The sequence below is a fragment of the Ochotona princeps genome, chromosome 2, assembly GCF_030435755.1.
Source record: "Ochotona princeps isolate mOchPri1 chromosome 2, mOchPri1.hap1, whole genome shotgun sequence".
Classification (NCBI taxonomy): Eukaryota; Metazoa; Chordata; class Mammalia; order Lagomorpha; family Ochotonidae; genus Ochotona; species Ochotona princeps.
Window position 1 is genome coordinate 4823173 of NC_080833.1, and position 22846 is coordinate 4846018.

Consider the following 22846-nt stretch of genomic DNA (forward strand, 5'->3'; position numbering starts at 1 on the left):
GCTCGGGCCCGGCCCACCTCGCAGTATCGCGCCTCGCCACTGGTGAGGCTCGGCATGACGCGGGCGGGGGCCGGGCCAATGGGGGGCGGAAGGCGGGCGAGGAGGCGGGACCTCTTGCTCTCTGTCTTTTTTTTTTTTTTTTTTTTTTTTTTTCCTCCTCCTTCTCTCTCTCTCTCTCTGTCTCGCTCTCTCCCTGTTGCCCCGCCCGGCCCCGCGTCGTTTTCCTTAGAACGAGCTGAGGAGAAGCCGGGCGAGAGGCGACTGGGCGGCCGCGGCCGGGGGCGGAGGCCGGGCTCCCGGCAGGGGCGCCTTTGTGCGAGGCCGGCTGTCTTCGCCGCTCCGCCGCCGGCGCCCGGGGACGCCCCGCGCGACCACCGGGCGGGGCCCGGGCCGGGTGGGGGCAGTCGGCGGCGGCGGCCGTGCTGACGCTCGCGGGGCCAGCGGCTCGGCAGGGACAGCTCCCAGGGTCGGCATAGACGAGATGGCAGTTGCTCCGTGAGCTCCCCAGGGTCACCGATGGGCCCCTCCGTCGTTTCAGCGGCGGATTCGCGTCCCTTCAGGGGGCCTGCGGAGTGGGTGGGGAGGAGTCGCCCAGTCACTCCACACATTGCGAGGACTCACAGCGTCCTGAAATCATGTCTATGACAAAAGCCGAATTTAAAAAAAAAAAAAAATTACTTCATTGAAGAGTGTGATACAGACTCTCATGCAGGAATGGGGGAGTGAAGTAGAGCAATACATAATTGCAGGCGGTTAGGTTCTGGGGGAAAAAAGGGAAAAGCCATACATCACTTTTATGGGTTTTGGTTTTGGTGGTGTGTGTTTTTTTTTTTTTTTTTTTGTAAGAGTTTATTTATTTCTGAGCCGAAAGTGGTAGCTAAAGCCCTTGCCTTGCACGCGCGAGGATCCCATATGGACACCAGTTCTAATCCCTGCAGCCCACGCAGCTCCCTGCTTGTGACCTGGGGAAACAGTGGAGGACGGCCCAAAGCCTTGGGACCCTGCACCCATGTGGGAGACCTGGAGGAAGTTCCTGGCTCCTGCTTTGCAGGAGAGACAGAGGAAGATCCTCCATCCGCTGATTCACTCCCCACATGGCCACGACGGCCAAAGCTGAACTGATTTGATCTCAAGCCAGGAACCAGCAGCTTCTTCTGGTCTCCCACGCGGGTGCAGGGTCCCAGTGCTCTGGGCTGTCCTCGACTGCTTTCCCAGGCCACAAGCAGAGAGCTGGATGGGAAGTGGAGCAGCCGGGATTAGAACCGGCACCCATATGGGATCCCAGTGCGTTCAAGGCGAGGACTTTAGTTGCTCTGCCACGCCGCTGGGCCCACATCTGCCTTTCTAATAAAATAAAAAATAAATATTTTTTAAAAATCTTTAAAAAAAAGAATAATTGTAATTGGGGCCCATGCCTGTAAGGCTAGCATCCCATCTGGGCACTGGTTCAAGTTCTGACTGCTCTGCTTCCAATCCAGCTCCCTCCTCGTGGCCCAAACACTTGAAGGACTTGAATAACTGCAGCCCACATGGGAGACCCAGTGAAGCTCCTGCCTCCAGTCACACCCAGCCCTGGCCATGTGGCTCTCTGGGCCTGAACCAGTAGGTGTAACATTTTCTCTCTATCTCTCCCTGATCCTTGCCTTCTTTCCCTCTCCTTGTCTCACTGCCCCCTTCTCTAACCCTTTTAAATAAATAAGTAAATCTTTGAAAAAATAGCAATAATAGTTTGGATTAACCAATATAATTGAACCATTATGGCTGAGTAAGTTTATAGTAAGAAAAATCCTCAGAGTTGCAATTCCTTCAGCTACCAAATAGGGAGAAGTACTTGATACATCCTAAGGTGTCAAATAACATGAGAATTGAATTTTCTAACACCACAAATTCAGCAGCCTGCTTTCCACATCCTGGCTATGGATAAAACTATTCAACAACTGTGTAGAAATGGAGATAAAGCACTTTAAGGGGGTGACTGCAGTTTCCTCAAGATCTACTCCAGGAGCAAATCTGATACTTACAAGCTCACCTCCATGCAGGCAAGTGGACCCTGCAGTGCCCACCACTCCGCAAGAGAGGCACTCGGAGGACAGGAAGCCGCCTGATTCTACTACCAAGAGTTGACATGGTTTTCATTTCATTAAAAAAATGTAGAGTCGGAGAACAGTGTGTTGTGGAGTCAGAGCATAGTCTTGCGGCTAAAGTCCTTGCCTTGAACGCGCCAGGATGCCATATGGGCACCGATTCTAATCCCAGCAGCCCTGCTTTCCATCCAGCTCCCTGCTTGTGGCCTGGGAAGGCAGCTGAGGATAGCCCAAAGCCTTGGGATGCTGCACCCACATGGGAGACCTGGAAGAGGTTCCTGACTCCTAACTTCGAATTGGCTCAGCTCCAGCCATTGTGGCCGCTTTGGAAGTGACCATAGGATGAAAGATCTTCCTCTGTCTCTTCTCCTCTCTGTATATCTGCCTCCAATACAAATAAATAAATCTTTAAAAAATGTAGAGTCAAAAGTCTAGAACCCCCTGATCATTATGGCGCTTAATACTATGGTATCAAACCATAGAATGAGCAAACTAGACCTATTTAATAATAAGCCAGTCTAAGAATTGTGGCTTAGGGCCCGGTGCGATAGTGTAGTGGTTAAAGTCCTCGCCTTAGATTGGCAGCAATTCATAAGTGTTGAACTATCAAAACCACTTGAGCAAGACCCTCAGCGTATGCCCCACATAAGGGACCTGGGATGGGTGGGAAACTGGGTGGGGTTTCTCCCTTTATCTCCCTCTTTACCCCAGATACAAGAAAAAAAATGTGGAAATAATAATCTTTCCTACTTTCCTGTAACCCTTGAACCTTTGTGCCCTAATTAACTATGTAAAGATTGTCAAAAATAAACAAAAAAAAGTCCTCGCCTTGAATGCACCAGAATCCCATATGGGTGTCAGTTCTAATCCCGACAGCTCCACTTCCCATCCAGCTCCCTGCTTGTGGCCTGGGAAAGCAGTTGAGGACAGCCCAAAGCCTTGGGACCCTGCACCCACGTGGGAGATCCAGAAAAATCTCCTGGCTCCTGGCTTTGGATTGGCTCAGCTCCAGCCGTTGCGGCTGCTCGGGGAGTAAATCATTAGACAGAAAATCTTCCTCTCTGTCTCTTCCCCTCTCTGTATATCTGACTTTCCAGTAAAAATAAATAAATCTTTAAAAAAGAAGAATTGTGGTCTGTCCAGCTGTAAAACCAGAAGGCAGACTTCCTCCCCAGGGTTAGAGCAGCTGATAGGCAGTACTAGTAACCTTCATAAAAAAAAAAAAAAAAAACCTGTTAAACCACCAAGTGACGGCTTATTGTGTGCCAAGTGCCATTGAATACCAAGAAGATCTCGGGAAATGCATTCTTACTTCCACTTTGAAGATCAAGGAACCAGAGTTTAAGAAAGCTAAGTTTAAGAAAGCTAAGGGTTGGGCCCGGCGGCGTGGCCTAGCGGCTCAAGTCCTCGCCTTGAACACCCCGGGATCCCATATGGGCACCGGTTCTAATCCCGGCAGCTCCACTTCCCATCCAGCTCCCTGCTTGTGGCCTGGGAAAGCAGTCGAGGACGGCCCAAAGCTTTGGGACCCTGCCCCCGTGTGGGAAACCCAGAAGAGGTTCCATGTTCCCGCGCCATCGGATCGGCGCGCATTGGGCCGTTGCGGCTCACTTGGGGAGTGAATCATCGGACGGAAGATCTTCCTCTCTGTCTCTCCTCCTCTGTGCATATCTGGCTGTAATAAAATGAATAAATCTTTTAAAAAAAAGAAGATTGAACTATGGTTATGCAACAAGGTGGAGGAATCCACCATGGTGGGAAGGTTTGGGGAGGAGTGGGGAGAATCCAAGTACCTATGAAAATGTGTCACATAATACAATGTAATTAATGAATTAATAAAATAAAAAAAAGACAAAAAAAAAAAAGAAGAAGAAGAAGAAAGCTAAGCGTCAGTGCAATGGCTCAGTGGCTAAATCCTCACTTTGCAAGCACCAGCATTCCATGTGGGGAGCAGTTTGTGTCCTGGATGCTCCACATCCCATCTTGCTCCCTGCCTGTGGCCTGGGCAAATAGAAGAGAATGGCTGAAAGCCCTGGGATCCTGCACCCCTGTGCTGTACCTGAAGGAAGTACCTGCTCCTCGCTCCAGCTCAGCTCAGCAACAGCCATTTGCAGCCACTTGGGGAGTAAACCAGAGGACAGAAGATCTTTCTCTGTCTCTTCTTCTCCTATACATCTGCCTTTCCAATAAAATTAAGTCTTTATAAGAAAAAAGTTAAATTTGTTAAAGGTTAAAGAGGTAAAATATTGGAATCGGCATAGTGCTATAGTGGATTAAACTACTGCCTGCAAAGCTGGCATCCTATGTGGGCACCATTTTATTTCACAGCTGCTTCATTTCCAATGCAGTTCCCTGCTAATGGGAAACCAACAGAACACAACCCAAGCGGTTGGGCTCAGGCTGTCCACATGGGAGATCTGCGTGAAGCTGGCTCCTGGGTTTGGCCCGGCCTTAGCCATTTGGAGAGTGAAGCAGCACATAGAAGATTCTCATTCATTCTCTCTCTCTCTCTCTCTCTCTCTCTCTCTCTCTCTCTCTCTCTGCTCCTGCTATTCAAATAAATAAATCTTTAAAAAAAAAAAAAGCCAAAGCTAGAAACTGCACTAAAAATTCATAAGAACATATGTGCTTAATAAATACTAGTTAAAAATCATCTCTCAGGGTTGGTGCTGAAGTGTAGGGGGTAGAGCATCCCGTATGAACAACAGTTTGAGTTCCAGCTGCCAGCTGCTCCACTTATGGTCCCGCTCCCTGGAATGGCCTGGGAAAAGCCCAAAACTTGGGCCCCTGCACCCACATGGATTCTGGGGTACAGTTTTTGGCTCATGGCTCCTGGTTTTGGCCTGGCCCAGGGTATTGCAGCCATCTGGGGAGTGAGCCAGCAGGTGGAAAATCTCTGGCTCTTTCTCCTGGTCTACAACTTTTTCAAATGAATAACAATTTTTTTTTAAATCATCTCTCAAGAGCCAATAGGCTGTGGTGCCAGCATTCCATATGGGCGCTGGATACAGCTCTGCTTCTCATCTTGTTCTCTGCCTGTAGCCTGAGAAAGCAGCACAGGGTGGTCCAAGTCCTTGGGACCCTGCACCCACAGGCTGGACCCTGGGGAGGCTCCTGGCTTCTGCCTTGGGTGAGCTCAGCTCTGGCCATTGTAGCCATTTGGGGAATGATCCCGTAGGTGGAAGACCTTCTCTCCCTGCCTCTCCTTCTCTTTCTGCAAAATCTGCCTTTCAAATAAAAATGTGTTTTACAAAATCTCTCAGATTAGGAAAAAAGTGTTGACTTCATAATATCTATTATTGATCGGAATTGGGCCAACAGACACTCTCCTGTCCAATTGCTAAGATGCATCAGTTCCGCTTCAGTAATACAAAACTAGTACTGTATCAAAATGCTAAATAGCCATACTCTTTGACCCAGCAGGGCCACCGATAATCTGGTAGGATTCTAAAAAGCTATTCTGAAACAGTCTTGCATAAGCATGCAAAGACACAAACAAGGAATTTGTGACATTATTTATGGTTGTGAAAACTGGAAAAACCTGAACATCCATCAGCAAAGAATGTTTAAATCAATTACAGCACAAACATACAATCCCTCAGAGCTTTCCAAAAGAATGAGATAAATTGTCCTGATAAAGCACAGTCACAATTCAGAGGTAAAGGAAAAAGGCAGGTCACACAGCAAGGCAGCATAACTCTGCCTTTTAAAGAGGAACAGTTTGTGTGTGCCTCACAAATGCCCAGAATCCTACACACCAAGCCCCTGTTCCCGTCCAACCTGCTAGGCACAGACAGGACGGAGCTACTGCCCCGGGACTTTGCCACTCTGCTCCATTCTTTCCTTTTCATATCAAACATGAGGAGTTTCTCTAAGATTAAATGAAAAAAATTAAAGAATGAAAATCGGGTTTTTTTTTTTTTTTAACATATGGCTGGTAACTAGCCTTCATAATCTGCCAGAAGTTCTCAAGCTTTAGAACATGTAAATTATTTTCCCCTAAAATGCCTTTAGCAGAACTCGGGTGCTTTTGCAAGCCTTGTAACAGACTGAAGCTTGTTTCTAGGCATTTTTCTATGAAATTGGCTTCCAAGTTTATGTAGTGCAAATACAAGCCAATAATGAGAGCTTCGGCTTATTTCTTGTTGCACTTTTCCAGGTCCTCGCTTCCTCCTGCCATACCTCTGCCAGCTCGGGCTCACCAGCTCACCAATTCACTCAGACCTCCCACCTCTTCTCCAGCCAGGTAAAGGGTTAAACCCTGGTAGCCTTTGGAAGACCATGCACGGCCTGTGGCCCAGGTGGGTAATGGACAGACACTCAGTCCCCAGCCCAGTGTACCTGAGCATCCCAAGCAGAGTTGAGGCAGCCTCCTGTGGAGGCAAAGATCAAAGCTCAGAAAGCCCTTTGTTTGCTAGGACTGCAGCTACAAACCAGACTCTGGCCCAACCCCAGCTTCAGTTGTGCTTCGTTTCTAGCAAGGCAGAAGTGGGTCTGTTTCCTGACAACATGGGCTGCCCTGCTCAGGAGATCGCATGGCGGGATGGCCTTCCCTCCGGGTCCCACCCAGCGAGTGCCCCAGCCTAAGGTCCAGGGTGCCAGGATGCATCCTGCTGGAGACTTGAATCCATCATCTGACTCCAGACCACTGGTACCCAGGGAAAGTCTGCAAGGGCCTGTGAAAGAATTAAGGCGAGCAGATGCCAAGTTCCTTGATCCTGGCCAACTTCCAAGTTTGATAATTAGGCGTCCTCCTCCCTCTGTCTTCCTGCCATTTTCATGAGCCGTGCTATTCCACGCTTCCTGTTATAAACTGCTGTCCACTGCTAACTGAGCCAGCGAGAGAACCAATGAATTCCACCCTAGGGAAGCTGGGCTTCAAGATAAACATTCCCTGCACACCCACTGGTTAATTGCTTAGGTCCACCACCAAGGAAAGGCATCATTTGCTAATAATAATAAGCACACCATAAAGAGAGTTTAAAACTCTCCCTGTTTTGTCTAAATGCTGAACCAAGAGTCACATGGAACCCTCAGAAGGAGTTGTGTCCTCAACAAAGAAAGTTTCAGGGACCAGGTTGGTGGCTCAACTGGCTAATCCTGCACCTGCAAGTGCCGGGATCCCTTATGGGTGTTGGTCCATGTACCAACTGCTCTACTTCCCATCTAACTCCTTAGTTATTGCCTGGGAAAAGAGTAGAGGACAACCCAAAGCCTTGAAACCCTGCACCTGCATGGGAGACCTGGAAGAAACTCCTGGCTTCGGATAAGCTCAGCCCCAGGCATTTACAGCCATTTGGGGCATGAAACAGAGGATGAAGATCTTTCTGTCACACCTTCTCTCTGTAAATCTACCTTTCTAATTAAAATCTAAAAAGAGGGCTTGGTGCTGAGGCCTAGCAGCTGAAGTTATCACCTTAAAAGCATAGGGATCCCATATGGGTGCTGGCTCTAATCCAGCTCCCTGCTTGTGGCCTGGGAAAGTAGTCAAGGATGGCCCAAAGCCTTGGGACCCTGCACCTGCATGGGAGACCTGGAGGAAGTTCCGACCATTGCAGTCACTTGGGGAGTGAGTCATCAGATGGAAGATCTTCCTCTCTGTCTCTCCTCCTCTCTGTATATCTGACTTTGCAATAAAAATAAATAAATCTTTAAAAATAATAAAAAAATAAAATTTAAAAAGATTTTTAGGGCCCGGCACGGTGGCGTAATGGCTAAAGTCCTCTCCTTGAATGTGCTGAGATACCATATGGGTACCAGTTCTAATCCCAGCAGCCCCACTTCCCATCCAGCTCCCTGCTTATGGACTGGGAAAGCAGTAGAGGACGGCCCAATGCTTTGGGATCCTACACCTGCGTGGGCGACCTGGAAGAAGCTTCTGGCTCCTGGCTTTGGATCAGCTCAGCTCTGGCTGTTGTGGTCACTTGGGGAGTGAATCATTGGACAGAAGATCTTCTTCTCTGTCTCTCCTCCTCTATATATATCTGACTTTGCAATAAACATAAATAATTCTTTAAAAAAAAACAAAGAAATTTGCTTCCTCCTGGGTGTCTTTAAACAAAAAACAAAACAAAACAACAACAAAAAAAGATTTTTTATAAAGGGTTCCAGAGAGGAGATGCAGAGAGAGATTGTCCATGTGCGGTTTCACTCCCCCAGGGGCCACAAAAGCCAGAGCTGAGCTTGTTGCGCGGTGCGATCAAGATCATGCCAAAAGGTTTATTAAGGAGTCTTTATTAACCAAGCTTGGTGTTAACAGGGTCCACTAGAAAGAGCGAATCACAAATCCATGTAACAATCCGATCAACTGAAACCCCAAAGGAACAATTGGTCATTACCCTGAAGTCCATTCGTAAAACTGAAGATCTATGTTCGAGCTTCCCCAGCAATCTAAGTTATCCTGAGAGACATACAGCAAACAACCGGGACACACTCACAGAGCTGCAGACAGTCACCTTTCCTGGCTTCTCCGCCCACATTCCACTACTGCCAGGCCTCACCTCTCCTGGAACTCTCAAAAGTACACACATTAGAATACAAAGCATCTGCCAGGCCGTGTCAGGCTAGGCTACAGCATCCAAAAGCAAAGGCCAACACAGGGGAGGGGCTATGCCAAGCTGGGTCAGAGCAACCACTGGCACATGCAAGATCTATGGCTGGGTTGTGGTTCCCACTGGTGAGTGTGAAGGCCAACGTGGGACCTGCTGCTAGTCTGGAATGGCTGAAGTGTCCCTCAGCACAAGTGTGGGCTGGGTGTGCCACAGTGGCCTAGACTCCAGCACCCACTGGTGCTCATGAGAACCAGGGTAGGTGTAGGACAGGCCTAGGTCTCTGCCCCTGCTGAGCCAGGTGTGAGCTGTGCTGGGTGTGGACCAGCCTTGGCTGGGCTGTAACACCCAACAGTACAAACAGGAATGGGTGAAGGCCAGTCAGGAAAGGCCTTTGTTCTTGCCGGTACAGGATGTGGACTAAGTAGGGCTGGCCCATAGACCCACCAGTGTGTGCAAGGTCTGGCATTGGTACAGGTTCTGAGGGAGGAGTTTGCTAACTCCTCTCTCTGGACACAGTCCCTGCAGGTGAGCTCAAGATCCACAATAGGGAGCAGCCCAGATCATGCCAGGGAACGGTACCCATCATCATACATTTGGGGCAAGTCAGGGAGAACCAGGCAGGGCCAGTTCACATCACCTGCTGGCAAATCCGAACACCAGAATGGAGTATGGGTCAGGTCGGATTGGCTCACAACACGAGCCAGTTCACATGAGGGCCAGGACAGGGGGCCGGCTGACAGGAGGTGGCTGTAGCCACCACCAGCGTGAGTTGGAATTTAGGGCTGGGCTGGACTCAGCCAGTTACACCACCCTCTGGCAAATGACGATGTGAGGCGGGCCATGCCAGACTGGACCACAGCACCCAAACAGCACACGTGAGATCCAGGGTTCGGGGGAGGGAGCAAATCCAGTAGGGGGAATGTGGAGGGCTTCCCTACTGGACCACTACTCCCAGTAGACAGCATGAATTGGGATGGGGGCAAACCAAGCCAGGCAGGGCTACAACACTTGTGGGCCTCATGTGAGCTATATCAGGGAAAAGCCAGGCTAGGCTGACTGTTCCTACTGGTGCATGCATAAATCAGAGTGAATGTGGATTGGTTAGGTTTTGCCAGAGCATCAGCTGGCAGATACTGACATGGGAGCAAATTCTGTCAAGTTAAACTACAGAACCACCTGAGGAGTACAAGATCTGGGAGTAGAGGTGGGCCAAGTAGGGAAACAGTGGGCACCTCCCTCCTGGGTTGGCATTCTGACTGGTGGACATGAGAACCGAGACTAGGGTAGGCATGACTAGACAGAAAGTAGACCCACCAGCACATGTATGGGCTGGATAGTGGGGCTGGTTGGGTTGAATCCGGCTTCAATGCCCATTGACATGTATGAGAGCCAAATGGGATGCGGGACAGACTGGACTAGTCTGCTGTACATACTGGCAAGCATGGGAATCAGGGCAGGGGGCGGGTCTGGTGGGGGTTATTATGGGTCGCTTTGACGAGGCTGCAGCTCCCACTAGTGTACATGAAGGCTGAGTGTGTGGTGGGCAGGATAGGGCTGGACTCCAACACCCATTGGTTCAAGTGGAAGACAGGGCTGGAAACAGAACTGACCCAGCAATTGCAACCACCAGCTGATTGAGGCAACAGACTGCGCTGGACCCTGTACTGGCATGCACACACAGGAATCAGTTCTGAGATCACCACAGATGAAGTTTCTATGGGGATTTCCCCCAACTGAATTGCTGGACTCAGAACCCCAAACCTTGGAGAGAATTTCAGGTTCCGTGAACTGAATGTGTTATGCATGTGTCAGAACTGGGCCGAGCGGCTCAGACAGAACAGTGGACAGGAGGATGTGGTGGTGCCTTGCAGTCTGCAGAGGACACCTGGTATCACAACAGAGGATGGAGGCAGATCAAATCGATCAACTGTCCTGGCCAAGAGTTGGCAATAAATACCTGGGCAAGTGGAGACTAGGACCCCAGCAGCTCAGTTTCAAAAATCCATATTCCTGTTTGTTTTAATATCAAATATCTCCTTTAATGACTTGCAGAATAAATCCTGCCTCACTCACTTTAACTTAAAAAGAGCATTTTTAATTTGGAAAAAATCAAGACAGGATTGAGCTGTTGAGCTACAAGCAGGTGCAGAGGAACCTTGCAGGCTTACCACACTAACAAGTGAAAGAAACCAGCCTGGAAAAGCCACACATAATGAGCCCCTCACTTTGTGACATTCTGGAAAAAGCAGAAAAAATTTCCTGGTTGCCAGGGGTTAGAAGGAGGGCGAGATGCCGCACCGAGGAGCGTGGGGGCTGTGAACCCACTGTGCAGGACAGCATGAGGGTGCATACAGGGCCTTGTCTAGGCACCAAGCCTGCAGAAACTGCAGCACAAAAGTTGGACTCCATGGGAAACTATGGCCTTCAATGAATAATCGTGTGTCATTACTGGTTCATGAGTATTAATCTTAATGTAAGACCTTAATGAGGGAAACGGGTACAGGCAAAGGCGTCCATAGGAATGCTGGGCTGTCGGCTCACATGGCTGTCCCCCTAAAACTGCTCTAAATCATCTTAGGGGCCAGCATTGTGACATGGCAAGTTAAGCTGCTGCTCAGGATGCCAGCATCCCATGTGGGTGCTGGTTCTAGTCCCAGTTGCTCCACTTCCAATCCACCTGGGAAAGGTGACAGGAGGGCCAGAGGGAGCTCCAGGCTCCTGACTTTGCCCTGGCTTAACCTGGCAGTTGGAGCTATCACTCTCGCCTCCTTCCTTTGTCACTCTTTCAAATAAATAAATAACTTTGCAAAATCAATGATTAATGAAAAAGAAAAACAGGAAAGCCTTCTTGTGGTGCAAGCTTCCGCAGTCACCAAGAAGTTGGTGGGCATTCCTGAGGGGCAAGCTGGACCAGGCCCAGTGGCATGTGGGGCCATGGGACGGTCAGGGCCCAGCCCTGCCGAGGGCCCCTCACCCCTCACCTCACAGCCTTTCTTCACATCACATCGCTGGTCTCTCAGGATGTCCAGTGCCTCCTCAATGCAGCTTGCATGCAGTCTCTCTGACTTCCTGGTTTTACGGCTGCCCCAGCCAGCTGCCTCAGTGCTAGGGTACCTCTGGTTGAAATCCAAAGAGGAGGCCGCCTAATGGACCCTGTGTGCTGGGCCCACCCTGCCCTGGCTGCAGGAGGAGCCCCTCTGAGCGATCAGGCAGCTGCTCCTGCTGTCAGACTGAAGGCCCCTGGGAGCAGCTTCCAGGGTGCTTGTGGTAGTCCGTTGTCTCACACCAGAGGAGTTAGACTAAATGGGATATAGAGTAAAGGTTTAGGGTTGCAGGCCTCGCCCAGCAGTTAAGCCACTGCCTAAAGGGCAACACCTCACCTCAGGACACCCAGGTTAGGGTCCCAGCTCAGGGTTCCTGATCGCAGGCCCTGGGAGGCAGCAGGGATGGGGGTCCCTACCACCCCAATTACAGATGTGGGTTGCATCCCAGCTCCCAGCCTGAATCTAGCCTTTCTTTCTCTCTCTTACTCCTTCCAACCTCATACATTCTGCAATTTGGAAAGCCCAAGGGTGACAGAGCCTGACTCACTCAGTTTCTAGGGGAAACCTTATGCTTGGGGCAATATAGGAGGGGCAACTCTGAGGGAACAAACCCACCCCCTGAGAAAGCCTCGCAGGACCTAATCCCCTCTCTGGAGGTCAATGGGCAGCAAGCAGGTGAGTTGTCAAGAAAATAAGCAACAACAATAACAACAAAACAAATAAGTTATATCTTAGCAATTAAATATTTCATCATATATATAATTCGTTTAAGAGGCAGCAAGAGGATCTGATGTTGTGGCATAGTTGGTGTGGTTGCCTGGAAGCAGTGATTCCAACAAGCCATCTTGCACCCTGAGCCTTTTCCTGCTTCCCCTCCCCTATAGCTCCCGAAATCCACGCCATCTGATTATCCACGTATCAGATGTAACCTGGCGCCTCACCCGAGAATCCAGCTCTCCAGGCTCCGGCCCCTCCCCAGTCCCCACCCACCTACCTGTGGCTCAGATCATCTCAGTCCCCAGTCCCGGGCCAGGACGCAGCCCACACAGCCCCTGCCTTCTCTCTCCCCTTCTCACCTGGCTCTTCCCCGCTCTCCTCCATCTTGTCCCTTCCCCCGCCCTGGTAGCCCCGTCCTGCCACCGTGGCAGGAGACATGTCCCTTCAGTTTTCCCCCCCTCTACCCCCGCCACCATTCCTACCCTGCTGGACTAAAGGACCTACTAAGCACCTTGCTGCATCTGGGATTTTGGCTTGTGGTAAACATCATGAATAGAGGACTTAGCTGTGGGAATTAGCTGTGCATGTAAGAACTTTAAGTGCGTTTAAAACCTAACAATACCACCTGCAATCCTATATGGGTACTGATTCAAACCCAGCTGTTCCCCTTCTGATCCAGTTCCCTTCTAATGGGCCAGAGAAATCAGCAGACAATAGTTCAGGTACTTGGGCCCCAGATGAGACTCCAGGCTCCTGACTGGTCTGATCCAAGCCTGGTCATTGCAGCCACTTGTGGAATCAGCCCGAAGAGAGAAGATCTCTCCCTCTCTTTAACTGCCTTTCAAATAGACAAATTAATCTTTTTTTAAAAAATTAAAAATACGGGCCCGGCAGCGTGGCCTAGCAGCTAAAGTCCTCGCCTTGAAAGCCCCGGGATCCCATATGGGCGCCGGTTCTAATCCCGGCAGCTCCACTTCCCATCCAGCTCCCTGCTTGTGGCCTGGGAAAGCAGTCGAGGACGGCCCAAGGCTTTGGGACCCTGCACCCGCGTGGGAGACCTGGAAGAAGTTCCTGGTTCCCGGCTTTGGATCGGCGCGTACCGGCCCGTTGCGGCTCACTTGGGGAGTGAAACATCGGATGGAAGATCTTCCTCTCTGTCTCTCCTCCTCTATGTATATCCGGCTTTCCAATAATAATAATAAAAATCTTTAAAAAAAAATTAAAAATACGAAGCAGCGGCAGCAGCGAGGAGAAACTTCTCACCACTTAGTTCATCCACCAAATGCCTGTGGTGGCCAGGGGCTTGGTCTGGCTGAGGCTGGGAACCAGAGATTTGACCCAGACTCATATAAGATGGCAGGGTCCCAGCCGAGCCATCTTCTGCTGCCTGCTAGAATCTGCTTTGTCAGGAATGTGGAGTCGGGAGCTAGAGGGAGTTAAACCCAAGGATCCAGATGTGGGAGAAGGGCATCTTCAACAGGGTCTTTTTTCTCTCTTTGGTGCTATGCCTTGAACCCCTGCATTCCTGCACAAGACCCTCATGAGGTTTTGGCCTGGCCCAGCAACCGTGGTCATCTGGGGAGAAAGCAGTAGATAGGTCTCTTTCTCCCTCTGCAAATCTGCCTTTCTTTTCTTTCTTTTTTTTTTTTTTTTTTTTAGATTTATTTATTTATTTATTTACTAAGATTTATTTATTTTTATTGCAAAGTCAGATATACAAAGAGGAGGAGGACAGACAGAGAGGAAGATCTTCCGTCCAATGATCCACTCCCAAAGTTACTGCAATGGCCGGTGCTATGCTGATCTGAAGCCAGGATTCTCCCACACGTGGGTGCAGGGTCCCAAGGCTTTGGGCTGTACTCGACTGCTTTCCCAGGTCACAAGCAGGGAGCGGGATGGGAAGTAGGGCTGCCGGGATTAGAACTGGTGCCTATATGGGATCCCAGCGCGTTCAAGGTGAGGACTTTAGCTCTTAGGCCACCACACCGGGCCCCAAATCTGCATTTCAAATAAATAAATAAGTAAATAAGTAAGTAAATAAATAAATAAATAAATAAATATTTTTATTTGAAAGAACTGTAGAGAGAGAGGAAACAAAGAGAAAGAGGTCTTCCACCTGCTGGTTGACTCCCCAGTAGTGGAGAAAGGCAGGTCTGGACCAGAAGTCAGGAGCTGTGTATGTGTCCCCCGGGAAGGTGGCAGGAGCCCATGTACTTGCACCATCATCCACTGCTTTCCAAGCAGCATCAGTGGGTGGCTGGAGCAAAAACAGAGCATCCATGACTTAAATCAGCGTTCCAACATGGATGCTGGCAGCGCAAGAGGTGGCTTTTTTTTTTTTTAAGTTTTATTTATTTTTACTGGGAAGGAAGATCCACAGAGAGAAGGAGAGACAGAAGGATCTTCCACCTTCCGTCAGAAATGGGCTTCTGTCTTTATAACTAAGAACAAAATGGAGACATACACACAAAAATATAATAAAACAACATAGTTCATCCTGCTTCCAAACTAACACATCCACAAAGTGAGATTATGACAGTCAAAAGCAAAATCGGTTGTGTGTGTGAGGGTGGAATCTTACAGCATTTGTTGTCATAGGAGCCTGTGTGATACCCTTGTGAGACTTGACTCCCTGTGTGTTCGGTGCAAGGTGTTTGCCTGGGATGCCTCCATCCCACATGGCGGGGCCTGGATGTGGGTGTTGGCCATACTCCCCATTCTAGCTTCCTGCAGGTAGGCACGCTGAGGCCACAGGAGGGGATGGCTCAACAGCCTGGGTCCCTGCAACCAAAATGGGGGACACAGATTGAGTCCCTGGGTCCTGCCTGGCTCTCATTTGGCCCAACACCGACTGTTGCAGGCATTGGAGGAGTGAACCAACGAATGGCAAATCTTTCACCTTGTTTCTCTTTTTACCCCTCTATTTGCCTTTCAAATGAATATGGTTACTAGTTAATTCATGAAAATATTTGAAATTAAAAAGCAAATATACCCCCAACCCCAACACAAAAAAGAAATAATAGTGTGGATCAAAAAATTAAAATACAAAAGCAGAACAAAAGCTGTAAGATGTTGAACAAAATCCACAAAACAGATTATTGAAAGACCAATTTAACGGGGTTTTTTTAAGATTTATTTATTTTTACTGAAAGATTTACAGAAAGAAGGAGAGACAGAGAAGAACAATCCTCTGTTAGCTGGTTCACTCCCCAAGTGACCACAACTCCCGGAACTGAACTGATCCGAAGCCAGGAGCCAGTAACTTCCTCCAGATCTCCCACGTGTTTGGACCATCTTTCCTGCTTTCCCAGGCCACAGGCAGGGAGCTGGATGGGAAGCGAGGCTGGCATAATTAGAACCGGCGCCCATATAGGAACCTGGCGCATGCAAGGCAAGGACTTTAGCTGCTAGGCTGCTGTGCCAGGCTTAATTGAAGGAGTCTTACAGTGTTATAGCATAATAAGCAAATTGTAATCTGCATAAGCATGAGAAAATTAGCAACCAGAATATGTAAATAAAGATTTCAAGATTATGTGAAAAAGACAACTTCTTAGAGAGCTGGGCAGAAGGACAGCAACAGGCAACTCCACAGAGCGGAAGCTTTAGGTGCAGCACGCGTGACCAAACGCTCAACCTACTCACGTCTCACTTCTTGATAATTTTACTACCTACCTAGGTCCTCCTTCTGAAAACTTGGTATGTCTGCATGTTTTCATTGTGGTAAAACCATATAATTTGCCCTTTTAGTTGTCTTTTTAAGTGTACAGTTCAGATTTATTATGTATATTCTCTCATCCAAAAAAAAAAAAAAAAAACCCTATGTCCATGAAACACGCCACTGTTTGCTTCCTGTTTTTTGACACTGACCTCTCTAGGGACCTCATGTAAGTGAAACTGCCCGCTCCGCATCCGGGACCGCTCCTGCGAAGGCTGCACTGGACTCCAGCATGTGTGTCTGCCGCATTTGGCTCACTCATTCACCCAGCCACAGACATGCAGGTCACTTCAGAATCACAGTGCTGTCGGCAGGGGGTTGGAACCTGCGAGCCCCTGCTTACAGTTCGAGGCCAAGGACCTTGGGTAGGTGATACTGTGATGTGGCTTTGCACTGGGCAGCACGTCACACTATTTCCACGGACACTGCACCATTCTCTGCTTTTGTCAGTCGTGCATAATTACACTTTTCACTGCATCCTCACCGACAGTTGTTATTTTATGGGTCTTTTTCTTTATAGCAGCCATCCTGATGGGCATGGGGTGGGAGGTGCAGCCATCCTGACTCTTCCCCGTTGAACTTGGTCTCTTTTAATAAACAACTTTCGTCCGCTTCTCGCGTCAGCCTCCTCGTTCTCCAAACACCTCCTTCTGGTCATTTTATCATCCTCCGTTACCCTGATTCCAACTACGCTTTGACCACAATGGGGTCCTCAAATTCACAGAAAGCCAGCCCTTTGTGAATCTAAACAGAAGACTTAAATTAACTGTAATGCTTCCTTGGATTTCAACTCAAGCTTATCATTTTTTTTTTTAACTTTATAAAAACATTTTTTGGGTCTGGCGCCATGACCTAGCGGCTAAAGTCCTCATCTTGAATGTTCTGGGATCCCATAAGGGCACAGGTTCTGATCCTGGCAGCCCCTCTTCCCATCTAGCTCCCTACTGGTGGCCTGGGAAAGCAGTTGAGGATGGTCCAAAGCTTTGGGACTCTGCACCTGTGTGGGAAACCTAGAAGAAGCTCCTGGCTCCTGGCTTCGGATCAACGCAGCACTGGCCATTGCAGTCATTTCTTGTTGTTGTTGTTTTTAAGATTTATTTACTTTTATTGGAAAGTCAGATATACAGAGAGGAGGAGAGACAGAGAGGAAGATCTTCCATCCGATGATTCACTCCCCAAGTGAGCGCAACTGTTGGAGCTGAGCCAATTCGAAGTCAGGAGCCAGGAACTTCCTCCAGGTCTTCCATGTGGGTGTAGTGGGTGCAGGGTCCCAAGGCTTTGGGACCGTCCTCAACTGCTTCCCAGGCCACAAGCAGGGAGCTGGATGGGAAGTGCAGCTGCCGAGATTACAACCTGTGCCCAAATGGGATCCTGGTGTGTTCAGGTGAGGACTTTAGCTGCTAGGCCACCATGCTGGGCTGGGTCCCTGGATAGTATCTAGTCTTACCCACTTTCCTGTAGCCCTTGACTCTTTGTGCCCTAATCAACTATGTAAAGATTATCAAAATAAAATAATAATTAAAAAATAATAAATGGAAAAAATTACAAAGCTCTCAGTTATTTGCCTTTGTGTGTTCTATTTCATGTTAGTTGCAATTAGTTTCAAAAAAAACTTTTCTATTTTTGACATATTGAGTAATGACAATTTTAGTGAGACTGATCTCTCGTCTAAATGTTAAAACTACGTAGCATTAAAATAATACTTAAAAAATAACTTGCAAGGGGCCCGGTAGCATGGCCTAGTGGCTAAAGTCCTCGCCTTGAACACCCCGGGATCCCATGTGGGTGCCAGTTCTAATCCCAACGGCTCTACTTCCCATCCAGCTGCCTGCTTGTGGCCTGGGAAAGCAGCAGAGGACGGCCCAATGCATTGGAACCCTGCACCTGCGTGGGAGACACGGAGGAGGTTCCTGGTTCCCGGCTTCGGATCGGCACAGCACTGGCCGTTGCAGTCACTTGGGGAGTGAATCATTGGACGGAAGATCTTCCTCTCTGTCTTTCCTCCTCTCTGTATATCTGACTTTGTAATATAAATAAATCAATCTTCTTAAAAAATAAATACATAACTTGCAGGGCCTGGCGCGGTAGTCTAGGGGCTAAAGCCCTCATCTTGCATGTTCTGGGGTCCCATATGGGCACTAGTTGTTTATTTTATTTTATTTTTTTTGTGTGTGTGTTTATTTATTTATTTTCTTTTTGTTGTTGTTGTTCTTTCTAGTTTAGTTTTTTGGGGGACACCAGTTCTAATCTTTGCTGCTCCAACTTCCCATCCAGCTCCCTGCTTGCAGCCTGGGAAAACAGTCAAGGACTGCCCAAAGCCTTGGGAATCGTACCTGCTTGGGAAACCCAGATGCAGCCTGGCTTCTGGCTTCGGATTGGCTCAGCTCCGGCCGTTTCAGCTGGTTGTTGAGTAAATCAGTGGAAGCGAGATCTTTCTCTCCATCTCTTCTTCTTTCTGTGTGTCTGCTTTTCCAATTAAAATAATAATAATAAAAAAAAAACTTGGACTGAACAAAGCTGTGGAATCATCCTGGCTCCTTGCAAGGCCTCGCAATGGGAAGATTTTGTGGCCACTTCTAGGACAGGAAGTGTCCTTCTCCCCTTCATGCTCCCTCGTGAGAAGTTGCTGAAAGTCGCCCCCATGTGGGCATCAAGCCCACACACTCCCACCAGCTCCCTGCTCTCAGGTTCTGTGTATACCCTGGAGCACCAAGAAGTCCTTCATTCCGAGATTTTATCTGGCAAAGTATCACAGCTTAATTAAGTGATTTTGGACTGCCTCCAGAGCAGGCTCGTGGGGACAGCACATGGCGATGGCGGCTTGCTGGTGGATGCCACGGCTGTGAGCCACAGTTGGGGTCAGGGTGGATCAACCCGCGCACTGCTCTCCAACGCCTCCCCGTCCAGCGTTGAGCAGGGTCCATCTACAAGGTGAACGTCTTTATGGGGTCATTTGACTGATTCTCACGCTGGCTGTTTTAGGAGTCATTTCATGTCCCCTTCATTTGTCTACAAAGATCTGACTCAGGTGATGGGAACTCAGGTGATTGTCACCACTTTGACTGCCTTACACAGATGCATCGCACATCTGGGCAACAAATAATTACCAGCTTGTCAAATGAGCGCTCCCGATTCCTCCTGTGTCTACCTGATTTCTCAGTCGGATTCCCTCCATTACAACTCACAAGTCAGTGCTGCAACATTTCTCTCCTGGTCAAAAAGGAGACATGGAATACAACAAAAGTTAAGACTATATGAAAAGATTTCTAGGGCCCGGCGAAGTGGCCGAGCGGCTAAAATCCTCGCCTTGAACACCCCGGGATCCCATATGGGCGCCGGTTCTAATCCCGTCAACCCCGCTTCCCATCCAGCTCTCTGCTTGTGGCCTGGAAGGGCAGTCGAGGACGGCCCAAAGCCTTGGGACCCTGCGCTCATGTGGAAGACACGGAAGAGGTTCCTGGCTCCTGGCTCTGGATTGGCACAGCACTGGCCATTGCGCTCACTTGGGGTATAGGTCATCGGACGGAGGATCTTCCTCTCTGTCTCTGTATATGACTTTCCAATAAAAATAGATAAATCTTTTAAAAAAGGTTTCTAAGGAAAACAATCAAAAGCACATTCTTTCTTTTTTTTTTTTTTTTGTAATTATTTTGAATGGAGTTATAGAGAGAGACAGAGAAAAAATGATCTTTCATCCACTGGCTCACTCCCCAGATGGCCACAGCAGCCATGGTGGGGCCAGAAGCTTCATCCAGGTCTCCCACGTGAGTGGCCAGGGCCCAAACATCTGGGTCATCTCCTGCTGTTTTCCCAGGCCATTTGCAATGAGTCGGATCAGAAGTGGAGCTGCTGGGAAGCCACTGGTACCCAAGGGATGCCAGTGTCACAGTCAGTATGCCATAATGCTTGTGCCCAAAGGTACGAACATTGTAAAGGTAACATTTAAAGGCAATATTTCCTTTTTAAAGATTTATTTTTTTTTTCAGGTTTTTTTAATTTTGATTGAAAGATTCACGGAGAGTAGGAGAGACAGAGAGGAAGATGTTCCATCTGTTGATTCATTCCCCAAGTGACCACAACAACTGGAGCTGAGCCGATCCGAGGCCAGGAGCCAGGAGCCTCTTCCATGTCTCCCACACGGGTGCAGGGTCCCAAGGCTTTGGGCCGTCCTTGACTGCTTTCCCAGGCCACAGGCAGGGAGCTGGCTGCCATATGGGATCCCAGATGGATACCCTAGGCTACCAGATCTGGTCCTAAAGGCAGTATTTATTCCTGAAAATTAAAATGTATCCAGTGGGGCCCGAAGCAGCCTGGTGGCCTAGTGGCTGAAATCCTCACCTTGAACGTGCCTGGATACCATTTGGGCGCCGGTTCTAATCCCAGCAGCCGTGTGACTTGGAACGCTTGTTGGCTGCCCGCGTCTGTCTCAGTATGTCCAGGAGTTTAGTTAGGTACTTGCTGGTACTTTGTAATAAACTGAATAAATCTTTTTATTACAAAGTCAGATATACAGAAAGGAGGAGAGACAGAGAGGAAGATGATTCACTCCCCAAGTGAGCCACAACGGCCGGAGCTGTGCTGATCCGAAGCCGGAAACCAGGAACCTCTTCCTGGTCTCCTACACGGGTGCAGGATCCCAAAGCATTGGGCCGTCCTCTACTGCCTTCCCAGGCCACAAGCAGGGAGCTGGATGGGAAGTAGAGCAGCTAGGACACAAACCAATGCCCATATTGGATCCCAGTGCATGCAAGGTGAGGATTTAGCAACTAGGCTACTGCACCAGGCCCTACAAATTATTATCTTTTTTTGGGCCCGGCGGCGGTGGCCTAACGGCTAAAGTCCTCATCTTGAACACACCGGGATCCCATATGGGCGCCGGTTCTAATCCCGGCAGCTCCACTTCCCATCCAGCTCCCTGCTTGTGGCCTGGGAAAGCAGTCAAGGATGGCTCAAAGCCTTGGGACCCTGAACCTGAGTGGGAGACCAGGAAAAAATGCTGGCTCTGGCTTCGGATTGGCTCAGCTCTGTCTGTTGTGGCCACTTGGGGAGTAAACCAGCAGATGGAAGATATTTTTCTCTCCTTCTCTCTGTAATTCTGGCTTTCCAATGAAAACAAGTAAATCTTTAAAAAAAAATTCAACACAACAATAAAAAGAAAAGCAAGCAAATTTTCAAAAATGGGTTAAGGACTTGAAGAGACATACCTTCATGAAAAGATACAAATGGGCAAAGCAGAATGCAGACACCATTTCTAGTCAGGGAAAAGGCACGTCAAACCCATAGTGAGATACCATTTCAGAGCCACTAGAATGGGGTTAAAATGCCAAAACAAGGGCTGGGGCAGCCTCCACCTGTGATATTGGCATTCCTTACAGGCACCGTTTTATATTCTAACTGTTCTATTTCCTACCCAGCTCCCTGTTAACGGGCCAAGGAAGGAGCGAGAATGGCTCAAGTACCTGGGCCTCTGAACCACATGGAGACCCAGATGAAGCCCCTGGCTCCTGGCTTCAGATGTTGTGGCCATCTGGGGAATAAGTCAGCAAGTGGAAGATCTCTCTCTGCATCTGCTTTTCAAATACATACATTTATTTAATTTTTTTAATGTAGTGGTGAGTGTGGGGAGTGGGGTGCTGGAACTGTCCCCATGAATATGAAGGGCCGTCGCAATATGGCGGCTAGCCCAGGGCCAGGAGGTGGGCTTGGTCTCACCAGCAGGTAAACAGGAAGTCACGGGGATAGGCTGATGCCCTAGCTGTGATTACGCCATTGCTACTGGCCTTTCAGGTAGTGCTGAGTGGACCGACAGGGAGAAGTGATTGGTGGAGAGCGGTATAAAAGCAGCCGCTTTTTGCGATAAGGGGTGCGGTTCCTCTTTTCCCAAACCCTCAAGCGTGTGCCTCGTCGTTTGTGTCACTGTTGGTGAGGAGGCACTGTTTGAAGGAACTAGGGCAGCTATTGTGGAAGACAGTCTGTCAGTGACTTGGGAAACATAGGTCCCCTAAACCCGTGGGTCCCCAAACACCCCCCCACACAAGAACACCCACCTGAACACACTGCTGGCCTGACTCAGGACAGCCCGGAAGTGAAAACAACCCAGATGTCCACCAAGGGCCAAGTAGACCGTGAAGAGGAGCCTGCCCCGGCACGGATGGACCTTGGGGAACTGATGCCAAGGGAGTGAGGCTGTTGCTAGCAGACAATGCCCAGAAGCAGTAGGGTGGTCTCCAGGAGCAGGCGGGGCCTGTGGACCAGCACAGCGGCCCTTGGCTGAGTGACAGAGATACTAGGGGAGCAATGCTGTGATGGCTGTGCAGTGCCATGGATTTGTGCCGAATCACATGGGGATGAAGTTTCACATCTGGATAGGACCTCCAAAACACGGTTCCCAGAGCACCCTGACTGCTTTCTGAAGGAGACATGCAGAACAGGGAGCTTCCTCCTGGGACCCACCTTGGCCGGGGGGCACACCCCTTTGCTGGGTCATGGCAGCTGGCGCAAAGGGCCAGACTGGCCCATGTGTGTCCTCAGTGACTCCTGGCCTTTTGCAACAAGGACCTCCCGGTCTGCAAATTCTGTGCTTTGCAGGTTTAGTACTGGCCCCAGGCTCCCAGCGACCCCACAGAGGCCCAGGACCATGTCTGCAGCTGGAGCAGGGCCTTCGCCCTCCTGAAGAACTGTCTCCCGGTGCCGCTGACCTCACCGCACTGCTCCAGGTCACATCTTTAAGTCACA